The sequence below is a fragment of the Hypanus sabinus genome, chromosome 9 (genome assembly GCF_030144855.1).
Source record: "Hypanus sabinus isolate sHypSab1 chromosome 9, sHypSab1.hap1, whole genome shotgun sequence".
NCBI lineage: Eukaryota > Metazoa > Chordata > Chondrichthyes > Myliobatiformes > Dasyatidae > Hypanus > Hypanus sabinus.
The window spans coordinates 66,809,049-66,824,333 of NC_082714.1; the positions used below are offsets into that span (position 1 = coordinate 66,809,049).

General features: G+C 45.0%; 2 protein-coding genes across 8 annotated transcripts in view; one reads left to right on the forward strand and one right to left on the reverse strand.

Annotated features, from left to right (window-relative positions):
• mad1l1 (mitotic arrest deficient 1 like 1) overlaps positions 1 to 15,285 on the reverse strand; it is a 1,079,555-nt gene that overhangs the window by 1,038,356 nt on the left and 25,914 nt on the right. For 2 of the 7 annotated variants that reach the window (XM_059979807.1, XM_059979800.1), the window contains exon 1: positions 12,838 to 12,987. The exons of 1 other annotated variant lie outside the window; for it this stretch is intronic. The gene's annotated coding sequence lies outside the window, so the exon portion shown is untranslated. Of the gene's footprint in view, positions 1 to 1,942; positions 2,046 to 12,634; positions 12,802 to 12,826; positions 12,988 to 15,285 lie in introns of those variants that run through there. 4 more of the 7 variants (XM_059979803.1, XM_059979801.1, XM_059979805.1 and 1 more) reach the window with 4 other exon arrangements.
• Positions 1 to 15,285, forward strand: part of nudt1 (nudix (nucleoside diphosphate linked moiety X)-type motif 1) — an 86,184-nt gene that overhangs the window by 39,056 nt on the left and 31,843 nt on the right. The window lies entirely within an intron of this gene.

Below are 15,285 nucleotides of genomic sequence, written 5' to 3' on the forward strand. Positions count from 1 at the left end.
GTGCCTCAGGGATCTGTTCTTGGACCCCTACTCTTCGTGATTTTTATAAATGACTTGGATGAGGAAGTGGAGAGATGGGTTAGTAAATATGCTGATGACACAAAGGTTCGGGGTGTTGTGAATTGTGTAGAGGGCTGTCAGAGGTTACAGCGGGACATTGATAGGATGTAAAACTGGGCTGAGAAGTGGCAGATGGAGTTCAACCCAGATAATTGCAGGGTGGTTCATTTTAGTAAGTCAAATATGATAGAAGAATATAGTATTAATGGCAAGAGTCTTGGCAGTGTAGAGGATCCGAGGGATCTTGGGGTCCATGTTCATAGGACACTCAAAAGTTGCTGCGCAGGTTGACTGTCGTTAAGAAGGCATACAGTGTATTGGCCTTCATCAACCGTGGGATTGAGTTCAAGAGCTGGGAGGTAATGTTACAACTATATAGGACCCTGGTCAGACCCCACTTGTGCTCAGTTCTGGTCATCTCACTACATACAGAAAGGATATGGAAACTATAGAGAGGGTGCAGAGGAGATTTACAAGGATGTTGCCTGGATTGGGGAGCTCGTCTTATGAGAATAGGTTGAGTGAACTTGGCCTTTTGTCCTTGGAGCGACAAAGGATAAGAGTTGACCTGATAGAGGTGTTCAAGATAATGAGAGGCATTGATCGTGTAGATAGTCAGAGGCTTTTTCCCAGGGCTGAAATGGCTAACACGAGAGGGCACAGTGTTAAGGTGCTTGAAAGTAGGTACAGTGGAGATATCAGGAGTAAGTTCTTTTAGAGAGTGGTGAGTACATGGAATTGTCTTCCGGCAACAGTGGTGGAGGTGGATATGACAGAGTCTTGTAAGAAACTCTTGGATAAGTACATGGAGCTTAGAAAAATAGAGGCCTATGGGTAACCCTAGGTAACTTCTAAAGTAAGCACATGTTTAGCACAGCATTATGAGCTGACGGTCCTGTATTGTGCTGAAGGTTTTCTATGTTTTGATTCTTTCTGTGTCTATGTCTATATCTGAAACAAGCCGCCTTGTTATTTCCAATAAAATTGTCAACTTCTTTCATTAGTCCGGGTTCCCTAATGTTGCCATCGTGCCTCTTACTCCTACAAAGACATGCCAACCCTGAGCTCTTACTATTTCACCTTTAAACAAGTCACTCTTTATTTTATCATTACCTGGTTTGACACAAATATGAGAGTAGCAGCATCTGTGTTTTTCTCAACAATCACTAATGTATTATAAACAGGGCCAAGGCAGGTACATGAACAGTTATACAATCCATAGCAAAATGATGATAATTTAATGAATCATGGACAGAACTGAATTCAGGTGCCTCCTTTAGGACTAAAACATCCAGCATCTATTTCACAAACAGATTATTTCTAGAATTTCTGATTATCCATAAAGTAAGGTTTGCACCTTGGTAGGAAACTGTTTAATGTCATAAAATATCAATGAAGTATTTAATGAAGTGTCAAAATGCAGATAACATAGCAGCTAACTTGCATGCAGCATGATTCCAACAGCACAATGTGATAATAACTAAATATCTATTTATGTTAGAGGATAAATATTACTCATACCCTAGAACACTACTGCTATTTTTCATAATAATGGTTAGCATGTGGTAGCAGTTTAACATGTTATCCAAAGACAGGGGTCAGCAACCTTTACCACTGAAAGAGCCACTTGGACCCGTTTCCCACAGAAAAGAAAACACTGGGAGCCGCAAAACCCGTTTGACATTTAAAATGAAATAACACTGCATACAACGTTTTGTTTTGCCTTTATGCTATGTATAAACAAACTATAATGTGTTGCATTTATGAAATTGATGAGCTCCTGCAGAGAAAACGAAATTACATTTCTGCATGCAACAAAAACATTTTGAACTCCGAAAATAAGATGTTGGGTTGAAGGTTACTTTTAAGTAAAATACTCAACGTCTATTTGAGTCCTTCTTGTGTTTATGAAAAACGCTAAACTTAAATTTGCCGCCAGCAGCAAACCAAAAATAACGTCAGCCAGCTGTCAACCAGAAAAATAAAAGGACTATTTCACTGAACAATGAAAACATATGAATATACGTAAAATAATAGGCAATTAAAATATTTATCATACTTGGTCAGGTTGACTCACACCTGACAATGCAGTCGTATTCGGTAGGGATGGATCGATGCTTAGGGGAGTGACCGGGAAGGATAATGTGTTTTTTTCCTCTCTGAACTCACAGAAGCGTTTCCCAAACGATGTTTGCATTGCGATGATTGCAGAATGTAAATACTCCGAATTTATCATGTCGTGACCTTGTTTGAACTCTCTCAAATTGGGGAAGTGAGACAATGTGCCTTTCTGTAAATCTCTGGCAAGCACTGTCAACTTGCGCTCGAATGCCAAAACATCCTCCAACATGTGCAGGGCTGTAAGTCCTTACCCCTGAAGAGCTGTTTTCAGTGTGTTCAGGTGCGCTGTCATGTCTACCATGAAGTGTAGCTTTTCCAGCCACTCTGGCTGTTCCAGCTCAGGAAAGGTGAGCCCTTTGCTGCCCAGGAAAGTTTTCACTTCTTCCAGACACGCGACAAAGCATTTCAGCACCTCCCCTCTGGACAGCCAGCGATAAAAACACGTTGTAGCGGTGTGCTCACGCAGTCAGTAAACTGCAATCGAATAACTTTATTCGAACTAAACAGCCTTGCTTTTAAGCCTCCCTCAACCCAGCCCCCATGGACGCAGATGCTGCAAAAGACGCATACTCACAAACCCCCGTAGGCTATCTCCCTTAGCCGGAATGCTGGCTAATTGTGAGCCGTTTCGGATGTGCCAGGAAATGTGTCGCCACACTTAGATTGTACAAGATCACCATAATCTTCAAATTTAGAATTACATTTCAAAAGCTAACAAAGTAACATAAAATACATTTTAATTAAATACTGACCAATTATTTCCCAAAGCCACAGGGAGCCGCAGCACAGAGGTGAAAGAGCCACAAATGGCTCGGGAGCCGCGGGTTGCCGACCCCCGTCCAAAGACCAACACTGCTAATATTGCAGCATTCCCATACAATCAAAAACAGAGTACAAGGTCAAGACTCCAAGGAAAAATGGTGACTTAAGGGAATACTACAAGGGTACTTCAAGCATAAATGCAATAAAAGTGTATCATACCAAAGAAGCTGTTTATCCAATAGTTACCTTTAAACACACACACACACACACACACACTCACTCTCTCTCTTTAGTACAAGGTCAAGATTCCGTGGAGAAACAGTGATAAGGGGATTCTACAAGACAATTGAAAACATAATTGCATATATAGTTTTTCATTCCAGAGCCGCTATTTATCCGATAGCTGCCTTTTAAAATGAACTGATTCATTTAAGAGGCTAAGACAATCCAGAGATCGGGGAAGAGACTGGAGATTCTATAGCCACAACAGATACAGGCAGGATGATGTTTTGCCTCTAGGGTGCCAGGATCAACAATATCTCAAAGTGGCTACAGAACATTCTCAAGAAAAAGGTTGAGGAGCCAGAGGTCATGGTGCACATTGGACCAATGACAAAGGTAGGAAGGGGTAAGAGGTCCTGCACAGTGTGTATAAGGAGTTAGGAAAGATGTACACTAGTGCAACTTAGGAGAGATTAAACTAGTTTGGCAAGGGGAGGAAACCTGAGCACCATGTCAGAAAGTGTAAGGATTGAGGGAAAGATACAGTACTTTGCAAAAGTCTTAGGTACATATAGGATGAGCACCGTGGGAGGGATGTCAGATAGGTGGCAGACGAGAAGTACCAGTGGCAGGTTGTGGCACGGGTAGTCCTGAGACACCATTATTGATTGTTATAGAATGTCTCTGTGATGCTTCCCACTCCCTCCCCTCACCCTTCCCCTTTTTCCAACCATGATTCCCCTATCCCTACCCCCTTCCCACTCTCAATCCACAAGAGAGACCCATATCACAATCAGGTTTATCATCACTCCAACATCATGAAATTTGTTTTTTCTGTGTGGCAGCAGTACAGTGCAATACATAAAATTACTACAGTACTGTGCAAGTCTTTGGCAACCGAGCTATATGAGCCTAAGACTTTTGCACAGTACTGTAAGATGTCATGACCAGTAAAAATAGTTGGAAGGAAGGTAAAAAGCACAATGAGACAAATGGGCTTTAAGGGCAGATTTTAATATTAGAAAATATTATTGAAAATGTAAACTTAGAGCATGGATTAGTACATGGAACTATGATGTTGTGACCATAACATATACTTGGTTGAGAGGAAAACAGGACTGGATACTTAATTTTCCAGAATTTCAATGCTTTAAAAGACAGAGAATGAAGTGGTGGGGGAAGTTGTGCTATTAATCAGGGAGCTGCTGTCAGAGGGGTCACAATGGGGGAAGGGCTTATCCACTGCTTCAATATGGGTAGAGATCAAGCACAAGAAAGATGCACTCTGATGGAATTCCCCACAGCCACCAGGATATTGAGAAACAGATAGGCAGGCAGATTAGGGAAAGGTGGAAATACAACACAGTTAGTGTGGTGGGGCGTCCTGATGAAGGGTCTCAGCCCAAAACATCAACAGTGATGCTGATGCTGCCTGGCCTGCAGTGTTCCACCAGCATTTTGTGTGTAGTGTAGTGGGGGGTGGTAACATGTCCTAAGAAGGTGTTAAGGGAAATGGAAGTCATTGCGGGAAGCGTTCAAGATTTCTGGGGGGAAGGGGTGCAAGGAGAGGGATGGTAAGCAGCACCCTAACTTAAGGCACAAGACCTGCCTGATTGTCAGCAAAGCAGGCACTTCCAAAACAAAGGATGAGGTACTGGAACACAGGAAGAACCTTGGCTCTGCAGGCAGTGAGCATTCATCATCTAAAACTTGGCAATCTCATCTGACTTTACCAACCAAACTGACATTATCGGGGATACATAAATAGTAACCAGAGTGCCCAACAGTTTCCCTTGACTCATGGCATGGAATGAGTTCATGCAATTTAACAGTTGGTAAATCAAGTACACCCTCTCAATTTTCTCTACAGATCTACAGAAAACAGGTCGCGCAACAATACAGCGCTGGCTGGAACCAAAAGGTGAAATCAAGCCAATCAGTGAACCTGCTGAACCGAAGATTCCTCAAGGTGCTCAAAGTAACCTCAGCTTCATGTGTGGTCAAGAACCATCTTGGGGATTATGAGACCTTACGTGATTGGTCAATCATGCTAACTGGATTAGTATAAAGGTAGCTTGCCAAACACCAGCTCTATCCCCGACTAACATTCAGATTCCAATAAGCAAAACACTGGGAGAAGAATGCTCTCACAATTTTCCTACATAGAAAGTATGGCATTCTCTTTCACAGACAGTGATTTGCAAAAACACTGCAAATTTGCAGTCACTGAAGGATTTTCAGAATCAATTCAAGGATTTGAATGATCTGGAAATACTTGAATGGGCAATTAACCAATTTCTTTGCAAGGTGGAAGAATAGGAAGAGAACTTCCAAGAAGAAATAATCAAAATTCAGAATGACAAAGAAACAAAACTGCTTTACAAAATTAAAGAGCAAACACGAGGAAATCTGCAGATGCCGGAAATTCAAACAACAACACACACAAAATGCTGGTGGAACACAGCAGGCTAGGCAGCATCTATAGGGAGAAGCACTGTCGACGTTTCGGGCCGAGACCCTTCGTGACCCTTCCTGACGAAGGCATTTGACAACCCTTCGTGAAAGGCTCATTTAGAAGATTAAGATGCATGGGATCTATGGTGAATTGGATGTTTCACCATGGAAATGGAAGGATATGAACATTGTGTAGGCAAAAGAGATTAGTCCAGTTGGGTATTTGATTACTAATTGAATTAGTTCTGCACAAGTTTATGGGCTGAAGAGCCCATTCCTGCACAGTACAATTCTGTGTTCTATGCTCAGACTGTCCTTCTCAGGCCACTATTGATCATTTGTTCACCACCTTCTATTCTGAGAGCAGGAAAGTTAATTTACATGCTAAATGTAAATACAAGCTACAAGCTCTAACTAATCAATGCAGCTGGCACTAAAACAACCTACAGTGAATAATTTAAGAAGATTCAATACCATATCATGCAACAGCTCAAGAGGGACTGGCAACCTGAACATCGATGTAAGCATCTATTTTTCTAACCTGGTAATTTCTCCATCACCCTCCTCTCTTTTTCCATTCCTCACTCTGGTTCCGCTCTCACCCCTTCTCTTCTCACTTGTCCTCCACCTCACTCCTTCCCTTTCTAACACGGTCCACTACCCTCTCCTATCAGATTCCTCTTCCACCTATCACTTTCAGGCTTCTTACTTCATCTCCCAACCCCTATCCACCCCACTATCTCCTCAGCTAGTTTCACTTACTGTATCACCTGCCAGTGTGTACTCCTTCCTCACTCCCTGCCTCTTTATTCTGGCTTCTTCCCCCTTCCTGTCCAGTCCTGATGATGGGTCTCGACCTAAAATGTTGACTCTGTATTCCCCTTGATAGATCCTTCCTGTCTTACTGTTGTTGTAAACTGTGATAGTTGATCAGGGCATAATTATCAGCCAACTTGAAAACACATCACCAATGCTCTGAAGTAGGATGCAATGAAAGATACATACACAAAAACAGCAATTGAAAGCAACAAAAAGGAAATCTCAACATTCAGGACAAGATGACGATCTGGCTGCACAAATAAAATTAAATGGATATGATCCAAAAATCTTCAGAGACATGGCTACAAGGCGACAAAGAAAAGGGAAGCCAGCTCCATTAATACATCACAAGACCATTAAGGTGAAGAATAATTCCAGCTTAAAAACTCAAGATGTAGAATTAGATTGTGTGGAGATAAGAAATAATAAACATAGGTGGTCACTACAGATGCAGAATGCAGGCCTCCTTAACACTAGAGTTTCTGACAGTATCAATTAAGAACAAGAAAGACTTGCAAAATGAATAAGGCAAAGATCATGGGTGCTTTTAATAATTGTATAATTTGTACAAATCACATTAGTATAGATAATCTCGAGTACGAACTCAAGAGTATTTTTAATGGATTTACAGCAATGCACTGAGGAACCAATCAGCGAGCAAGCTGCTCTGGATCATATATTACATAATGAAACAGAATTAATAACATGGTAAGTGATCCACTGGGAAAGAATGATCATAGCATGATAGAATTTTTAATTCAGTTTAAGGTGAGAAAGCTGAATCTGAATCTAGTGTTCTAAATCTAAATAAAGATAATTATGTAAGAGATAACTAGAATTGCAAAATAAATTTAAAGGTAAAATAGTAGATCAGCAGCAGCTGACATTGAAAGAGATATTTCATAACTTTCAGAAAAGGTATATTCTAGTGACAGGACATTTTCTATCATCTGTGTCACCATAATCACATTAATTGAGATACTCAAACAGTTCCAGCAACTGAAAATTGGAAACCCATGACCAATATCAACATACTGTGGCGACCCATTTCCTGGCGTATCCGAACCGACTCACAATTAGATAGCCTACGGGGGTTTGCGAGCACAGAGCTTTGGAGCCTCTGCGCCATGGGGGGCCGGTTGAGGGAGGCTTAAAGGTGAGGCTGAAGTTTTCGAATAAAGTTTTTTCCTTCTACTGCAGTTACCGACTCCGTGTCGTAATTTTAGCGCTGCGTATAGCACACCGCTACAATTGGTGACCCCGACGGTCCAAACGATTTTTGGACCAGAAATGACCGACGCCGCCTCTGTTCATGCGGTTTCGTTGAAACTGCCGGGTTTCTGGACACAGCGCCCGAACCTATGGTTCCAGCAAGCCGAAGCCCAATTCCACGTTCGCCAGATCACCTCAGAAGACACCCGCTACTACTACGTGGTGAGCTCCCTCGACCAGGACACAGCGGCCCAGGTCGCAGAGTTCGTACAGTCGCCCCCGGCAGACGGCAAGTACACGGAATTCAAAGCCCTGCTCCTCAGGACTTTCGGACTCTCACGGCGCGAGCGGGCTGCCCGTTTACTGCACCTGGATGGCTTGGGCGACAGACCTCCATCGGCTTTAATGAATGAGATGTTGTCTCTGGCCGACGGACACACATGCCTCATGTTTGAGCAGGCATTCCTGGAGCAGCTGCCCGAGGACATACGCCTGCTGCTGTCCGACGCGGATTTCAGCGACCCCCGCAAGGTGGCAGCCCGGGCGGACTTGCTGTGGAACGCCAAAAAGGTGAGCGGGGCATCCATCGCACAGATCTCCCAGCCACGCTCCCGGCAGCAAACCAGTCCAGGCCCGGCCGCAGAGCCCGCCAACCCCTGGCCCAATGAACACTGGTGCTTCTACCACCAGCAGTGGGGCGCAGAAGCCCGCCGTTGTCGCCCGCCCTGCAAGTTCCCGGGAAACGCCAGGGCCAGCCGCCGCTGATGGCTACGGCGGCTGGCCATCGGGATAGCCTCCTGTATGTGTGGGATAGAAGGTCGGGACGCCGGTTTTTGGTCGATACTGGGGCTGAGATCAGCGTTTTACCTCCGACGAGTTACGACACCCGCAGCAGGGCACCGGGTCCCCCCCCTGAGGGCCGTGAATGGCAGCACAGTAAGGACCTATGGCACCCGTCAGGTGCAGCTACAGTTCGGCTCCAGCCAGTTCACGTGGGACATCACACTGGCCGCCGTAGCCCAACCGCTTCTGGGTGCGGATTTTTTGCGGGCTCACAGCCTACTGGTCGACCTGCCCAGGAAGAGACTGGTACATGCCGAGACCTTTCAGACGTTCTCCCTGGGTGCAGCCCAGTTGCCAGCCCCTCACCTCGGCTCCATCACGCTGTCCGACTTCACCAGGGTCCTGGCGGAATTCCCATCGGTTCTGGCACCGCAGTTCACAGCAGCCATGCCCAGGCACGGCGTACAGCACCACATCCCGACCCAGGGACCACCCCTCCACGCCCGCGCTCGGCGGCTTCCCCCGGACAAGCTCCGACTGGCGAAGGAGGAGTTCCAGAGGATGGAGGAATTGGGGATCATCCGGCGGTCCGACAGCCCATGGGCCTCCTCCCTGCACATGGTGCCCAAAGCGACGGGGGGCTGGAGACCGTGCGGCGACTACCGCAGGCTGAACGAGGCTACCACACCGGACCGCTACCCTGTGCCGCACATTCAGGACTTTGCAGCAAACCTGCACGGCGCACGGATCTTCTCCAAGGTGGACCTCGTCCGAGGGTACCATCAAATCCCGATGCATCCTGACGACATCCCCAAAACGGCTCTCATCACCCCTTTCGGCCTTTTCGAGTTCCTCCGCATGCCGTTCGGCCTGAAGAATGCCGCACAGACGTTCCAGCGGTTAATGGACTCGGTGGGATGGGACCTGGACTTCGCGTTCATCTATTTGGATGACATCCTCATAGCCAGCAGCAGTTGTCAGGAGCATCTGTCCCACCTCCGTCAACTCTGCGCCCGACTGAGTGAGTACGGTCTTACAATCAACCCCGCCAAATGCCAGTTCGGACTCGATACCATTGACTTCCTGGGCCACAGGATTACTAAAGACGGGGCAACCCCTCTGCCCGCTAAGGTAGATGCGGTCCGCCTCTTTCCCCGACCCACCACGATCAAAGGCCTTCAGGAATTCGTAGGTATGGTCAATTTCTACCGCCGCTTCCTCCCTTCAGCTGCCCGGATCATGCGCCCCCTGTTCGCCCTGATGTCGGGTCCGAGCAAGGACATTACCTGGGACGAGGAGTCCACCACCGCTTTCGTTCAAACGAAGGAAGCTTTGGCGGACGCCACAATGCTAGTACATCCCAGAATGGACGCCCCTACCGCCCTCACAGTGGACGCATCAAACACGGCAGTCGGTGGGGTGCTGGAGCAACTCATCGCAGGTCGCTGGCAACCCCTGGCGTTTTTCAGCAAACACCTGCGACCACCCGAGCTTAAGTACAGTGCTTTCGACCGGGAACTGTTGGCGCTCTACCTGGCAATCCGGCATTTCCTGGCGTATCCGAACCGACTCACAATTAGATAGCCTACGGGGGTTTGCGAGCACAGAGCTTTGGAGCCTCTGCGCCATGGGGGGCCGGTTGAGGGAGGCTTAAAAGTGAGGCTGAAGTTTTCGAATAAAGTTTTTTCCTTCGACTGCAGTTACCGACTCCGTGTCGTAATTTTAGCGCTGCGTGTAGCACACCGCTACAATACTGCACCACAGTCTATAATCACATGGCCCCACAGCTCTTTTATCTACTATTACGATTGAGCCACTGGATCAAATCTGGTTCAATGTGAAAGTGCAAAGGGCACCAGGTATACCCAAAAGCAAAATGTGAATCTGCTGATGCAGTAATACAGAAATTACGTGCGTGTTTAAAAGTGGAAACATAGAGAAAGCTAAATAATCCGACAAATAACAAGACTATAACTAAACTTTGTCATCCTGTCACATCTAATTATGAATGGTGGTAGGTAATAAAATAATTAATAGGAGCATGAGACTAAAGAACATGCCCATCCTCAAGAGTTAGTGTCCATATGTTCACTGTGCATATCAGAATAAAAGGCAAAAATAACAGGTGTAGGGAACCTTGGTTTTCAAGAAATATTGAGGCTTAAGAAAAAATGAGGTGCTTATGGAGTATAAGAAATGCAAGAGAACACTTAAGAAAGAAATCAGGAGGGCTAAAAGAAGGCATGAGGTTGTCCTAGCACACAAGGTGAAGGAATCCTAAGGGATTCTACAGATATGTTAAGAGCACATGGATTGCAAGGGACAAAATCACTATTCTGAAAGATCAGAATAGTAATCTATGCATGAAGCCAAAGAGATGGGGGAGATCTAAATGCATACATTTTACATCTGTATTTACTCAGGATACAGACACTAAGATTATCAGCAAAATGGCATCAACTTTATGAATCCTTACACAGACTACAGAGGAGGGGTTTGCCATCTTGAAGCAAATTAGGGTGGATAAATCCCTAGGGCCTAACAAGGTGTTCATCTCAGATTCTGCGGGAGGCCAGTGCAGAAATTGCCAGAGCCCTAGTCTCAGAGACAAGAGAGGGACCAGAGGATTGGAGGATAGCCAAAGTTGTTCCACTGTTTAAGAAAGGCTCTAAGAATAAACCAGGAAATTATAGACTGGTGAGCCTGATATCAGTGGTAGGAAAGTTACTGGAAGGTGTTCTAAGATATTAGATATATGAGTATTTGGATAGACATGGAATGATTAAGGACAGTCTGCATGGCTTTGTGAGTGGTAGATCGTGTCAAACAAATCTTAGAGTTTTTCGAGGAAGTTACCAAGAAAGTTGATGAAGGCAAGGCAGTGGATGTTGGCAAGGCACATGACAGGAACCTGCAAGGGAGGTTGGTCAAGAAAGTTCAGTCACTCGGCTGAGGTAGTAAATTGGATTAAATGTTGACTTTGTGGGAGAAGCCGAATGTGCCAGTAGTGGTTGCCTCTCTGAGTGGAGGCCTGTGACTTGTGGAGTGCCACAGGGATCGGTGCTAGGTCCGTTGATGGTTGCCATCTATATCAATGATAATGTGGTTAACTGGATCAGTAAATTTGTGAATGACACCAGACTCAGGGTGTAGTGGTCAGTGAAAAAGAGCATCAAAGCTTTCAATAGATCCGGACCAGCTGGTAAAATGGGCTGAAAAGTGGCGGATGGAATTTAATGCAGAGAAGTGTGAGGTTCTGCACTTCAGAAGGACCAAACAGGGTAAATCTGTTAACGTAACCTTTAAGTGACCCCAATAAGGGGCCACACATCAAAACTGAAGCACACAATATTAAATATAACTTAGTTATAAGGGTTGAGGAGTGGTTAAAAGACGAAAAATAACATGGAATAAAAATGTAATTTTGGTGTCAAAGAAATCAGTATTGAGGCCCCAGTTGCTCAATTATATCTGCATTAATGGGATCAAGAGTAATATGTCCAAGTGTGTTGACAGTCTTCTACCAAGCTTCTCTCCTCATATTCCCAAGTACTCAGGAAAACATTTATAGAGGGTATGCTTTAGCATTGTTACCTTCAACTACCTAGTTAAATCTGCTACTGAGATGGGGAGTCATAAAACATCTGATACTTATTGAATATTTTGTATTTCAAGTACTTTCTGACATCTCTAATTTTGATTGCTCATGTATTAGTGAATGCAGGTATAGCTTGTGCATACTAAATCACAGTATTCTCAAGCTGCTATATATGAATACTATTTCAATCAGACATATTTAATAAAACTTTGGAAAGTGAATGTAATTTATTATGTAATTAAAATAATATTCTAACCACTGCACTTGAGAAGGGAAATGAGTTTATTAACTACCTCCGTGAAATCAAGATGTTCTCAAATTTTCAGTTGGGATGGGTCAAGGTGCAACGGGTTTTCTTTAGATTTATTTCTTAACTCCTCCAAATCATTACACAACTACGCCTGCTATGCTTAAAACACTGGTTACAAAGCGGGAATCTAAAAGCAGGTCACAGTCACAAAATAAGGAGAAAGCTCTTCATCCAAAGAATGGTGAATCTGGAATTCTCTACTCTGGAGGACAGTGGAGGCTCAGCCACTATGTGTATTCAAAATAGAGTTCAACGAAGTTGAGGAAAGGAGTGCTGGAGCAGAGATTACTAACCTTCTACTGATGTTTGAAGAGGACTGTGGTCCAGAGAGTAAAGAGGCTAGTGCACTAACTGCTCTGTACAGGGCGAAGGATGCCGCCTGGGCTGGGGAGAAGCGTCTGGCGCTGCCCCGGTGCTGCAGCACCCGCCGGTTGGGGCGGAGGGCCGGGACGCTCTCGAATTTCACGGAAGATTGTACAACTCACTAATGCCTTGCCTGGTGGGGTCGTGCGGTCACTCTAAGCTGAGTACCCTGGGACTTGGTTCACCTGCCGAGCCGACCGCCGTCTTGCTCCACAACACCCGCCGCTCTCTCGTTGGCCCCGCGTTCGCGCTTGGATCTCCCTCCTCAGCGGCGCCCTCCTCTCCCAAGCCTCGCGAGATTTCCGGGCGAGAGCGCCGCCAACCCCGACTCGCTGCCGGGATACTGATTCCTGTAGTTACCACTTGTCAAGAATGAAACAATCGCCTTATGGTTTATTCTTTTTATTTATTCCAATCCATTTATCGTTAAATTCTGGTGCCTTCACGACCTTTCAGAAAGCGCTTGGCTGATCTTCAACCTCAGCACCACTTCTACGCTGAAATATTTTTTGATTCCCATTATATCTAGAAAGATATTATCCTCAGTCTTAAATATAGTCAATGAATGACCTCCCTATCCCCTTCTTCAAATTTAGGGGAGGAAATTGGGAAGATTCATTGACCTCAAGTTGAAAAAAAATCTTTTCATTTCAGTCCTGAAAATGCAGTTTCTTTTTCTGAGAGCATGAACCCTAATTCAGAACATCACCTCCATATCCACTCTTTCACACCATATAAGAATTTCAAACAGTTCACAGGATTTCTTCTGAAATAAGTTACATGTTAAAGTTAAGGATGATCTGCTGAATTACACAGAAAACCTACAGCACAATACAGGCCCTTTGTCCCACAATGCTGTGCCAAACACATACTTACTTTACCCATGGCCCTCTATTTTTTAAGCTCCATGTGCCTATCCAGGAGTCTCTTAAAAGACTCTATCGTATCTCCCTCCACCACAGTCACTGACAGCCCATTCCATGCACTCATTACTCTCTGTGTAAAAAACGTACCCCTGACATCTCCTCTGTACCTACTTCCAAGCACTTTAAAACTGTGCCCTCTCGGGTTAGCCATTTCAGCCCTGGGAAAAAGCCTCTGACTATCCACACGATCAATGCCTCTCATCATCTTATACACCTTGATCAGGTCACCTCTCATCCACCGCCACTCCAAGGAGTAAAGGCCAAGTTCGCTTGACCTATTCTCATAAGGCATGCTCCCCAATCCAGGCAACATCATTGTAAATCTCCTCTGCACCCTTTCTATGGTTTCCATATCCTTCCTGTAGTGAGGTGACCAAAACTGAGCACAGTACTTCAAGTGGAGTCTGGCCAGGGTCCTATATAGCTGTAACATTACCTCTTGGCTCTTAAACTGAATCCATATAACCATATAACAATTACAGCATGGAAACAGGCCATCTCGGCCTTTCTAGTCCATGCCAAACGCTTACTCTCACCTAGTCCCACTGACCCGCACTCAGCCCATAACCCTCCATTCCTTTCCTGTCCATATACCTATCCAATTTTACTTTAAATGACAATACCGAACCTGCCTCTACCACTTCTACTGGAAGCTCATTCCACACAGCTACCACTCTCTGAGCAAAGAAATACCCCTTCATGTTACCCTTAAACTTTTACCCCTTAACTCTCAACTCATGCCCTCTTGTTTGAATCTCCCCTACTCTCAATGGAAAAAGCCTATCCACGACAACTCTATCTATCCCCCTCATAATTTTAAATACCTCTATCAAGTCCCCCATCAAACTTCTATGCTCCAAAGAATAAAGACCTAACTTGTTCAACCTTTTCCTGTAACTTAGCTGCTGAAACCCGGGTAACATTTGTCGTGGTTACTTGAAATGACCAGGAGACGCAGACAATTCTTCAAGAAGTTTAAACCTTTATTTGCAAACAAAGGCTGAGGCAATCAATGAACTTGTCACCGAAAGCCCACCGAGCTCCGGTGTACAGCATTCTTTATAGTAATTTCTTATCTCAGTTACATTCCGGTTTGCATATCATCTATATATTAACTAATCAATCGCTGTTGCCTAGCTCTCAGTGCGTCACCATTATTTTTCACCCATTTGCATTGGGACCTTATTCGTGGCCAAGATTATGTTTTCCAGACAACCTCCCTCACATTACATTCCTGCTCGCACCATCCTGTCCGCCACCGTTATCTCTTACTTGTAACCCTTACCCAAAAGGCTGGTATATGTCTAGGGGAAAAGGAGATCCAGCCACTCACCAACCCAACTCCCGTACACGCAGGTGCTCTGAGAATCGAGTTTATGCCTCGCGCCCGCCAACAGTATCAAATCCACAACAAATACCGTTATGAAATACCCTTTAAAGAGATTACTAAAATTAAAAGAGTAGTAGGCAATACAATATATATACAAGGAAAAAGAACAAAAGGCGCCAACTTGTCAAAGTTCAGTCTGTTTAGTGCACTCGTTGGAGCTCAATCAACGAACCAATCGACCCATCCGGCCGTCGCACCTGGGACCACCCTGGTGGTCTTACGAGCAGTCCAGTACACGTCCGCCTTCCTCGGCGACTTCCTCGGC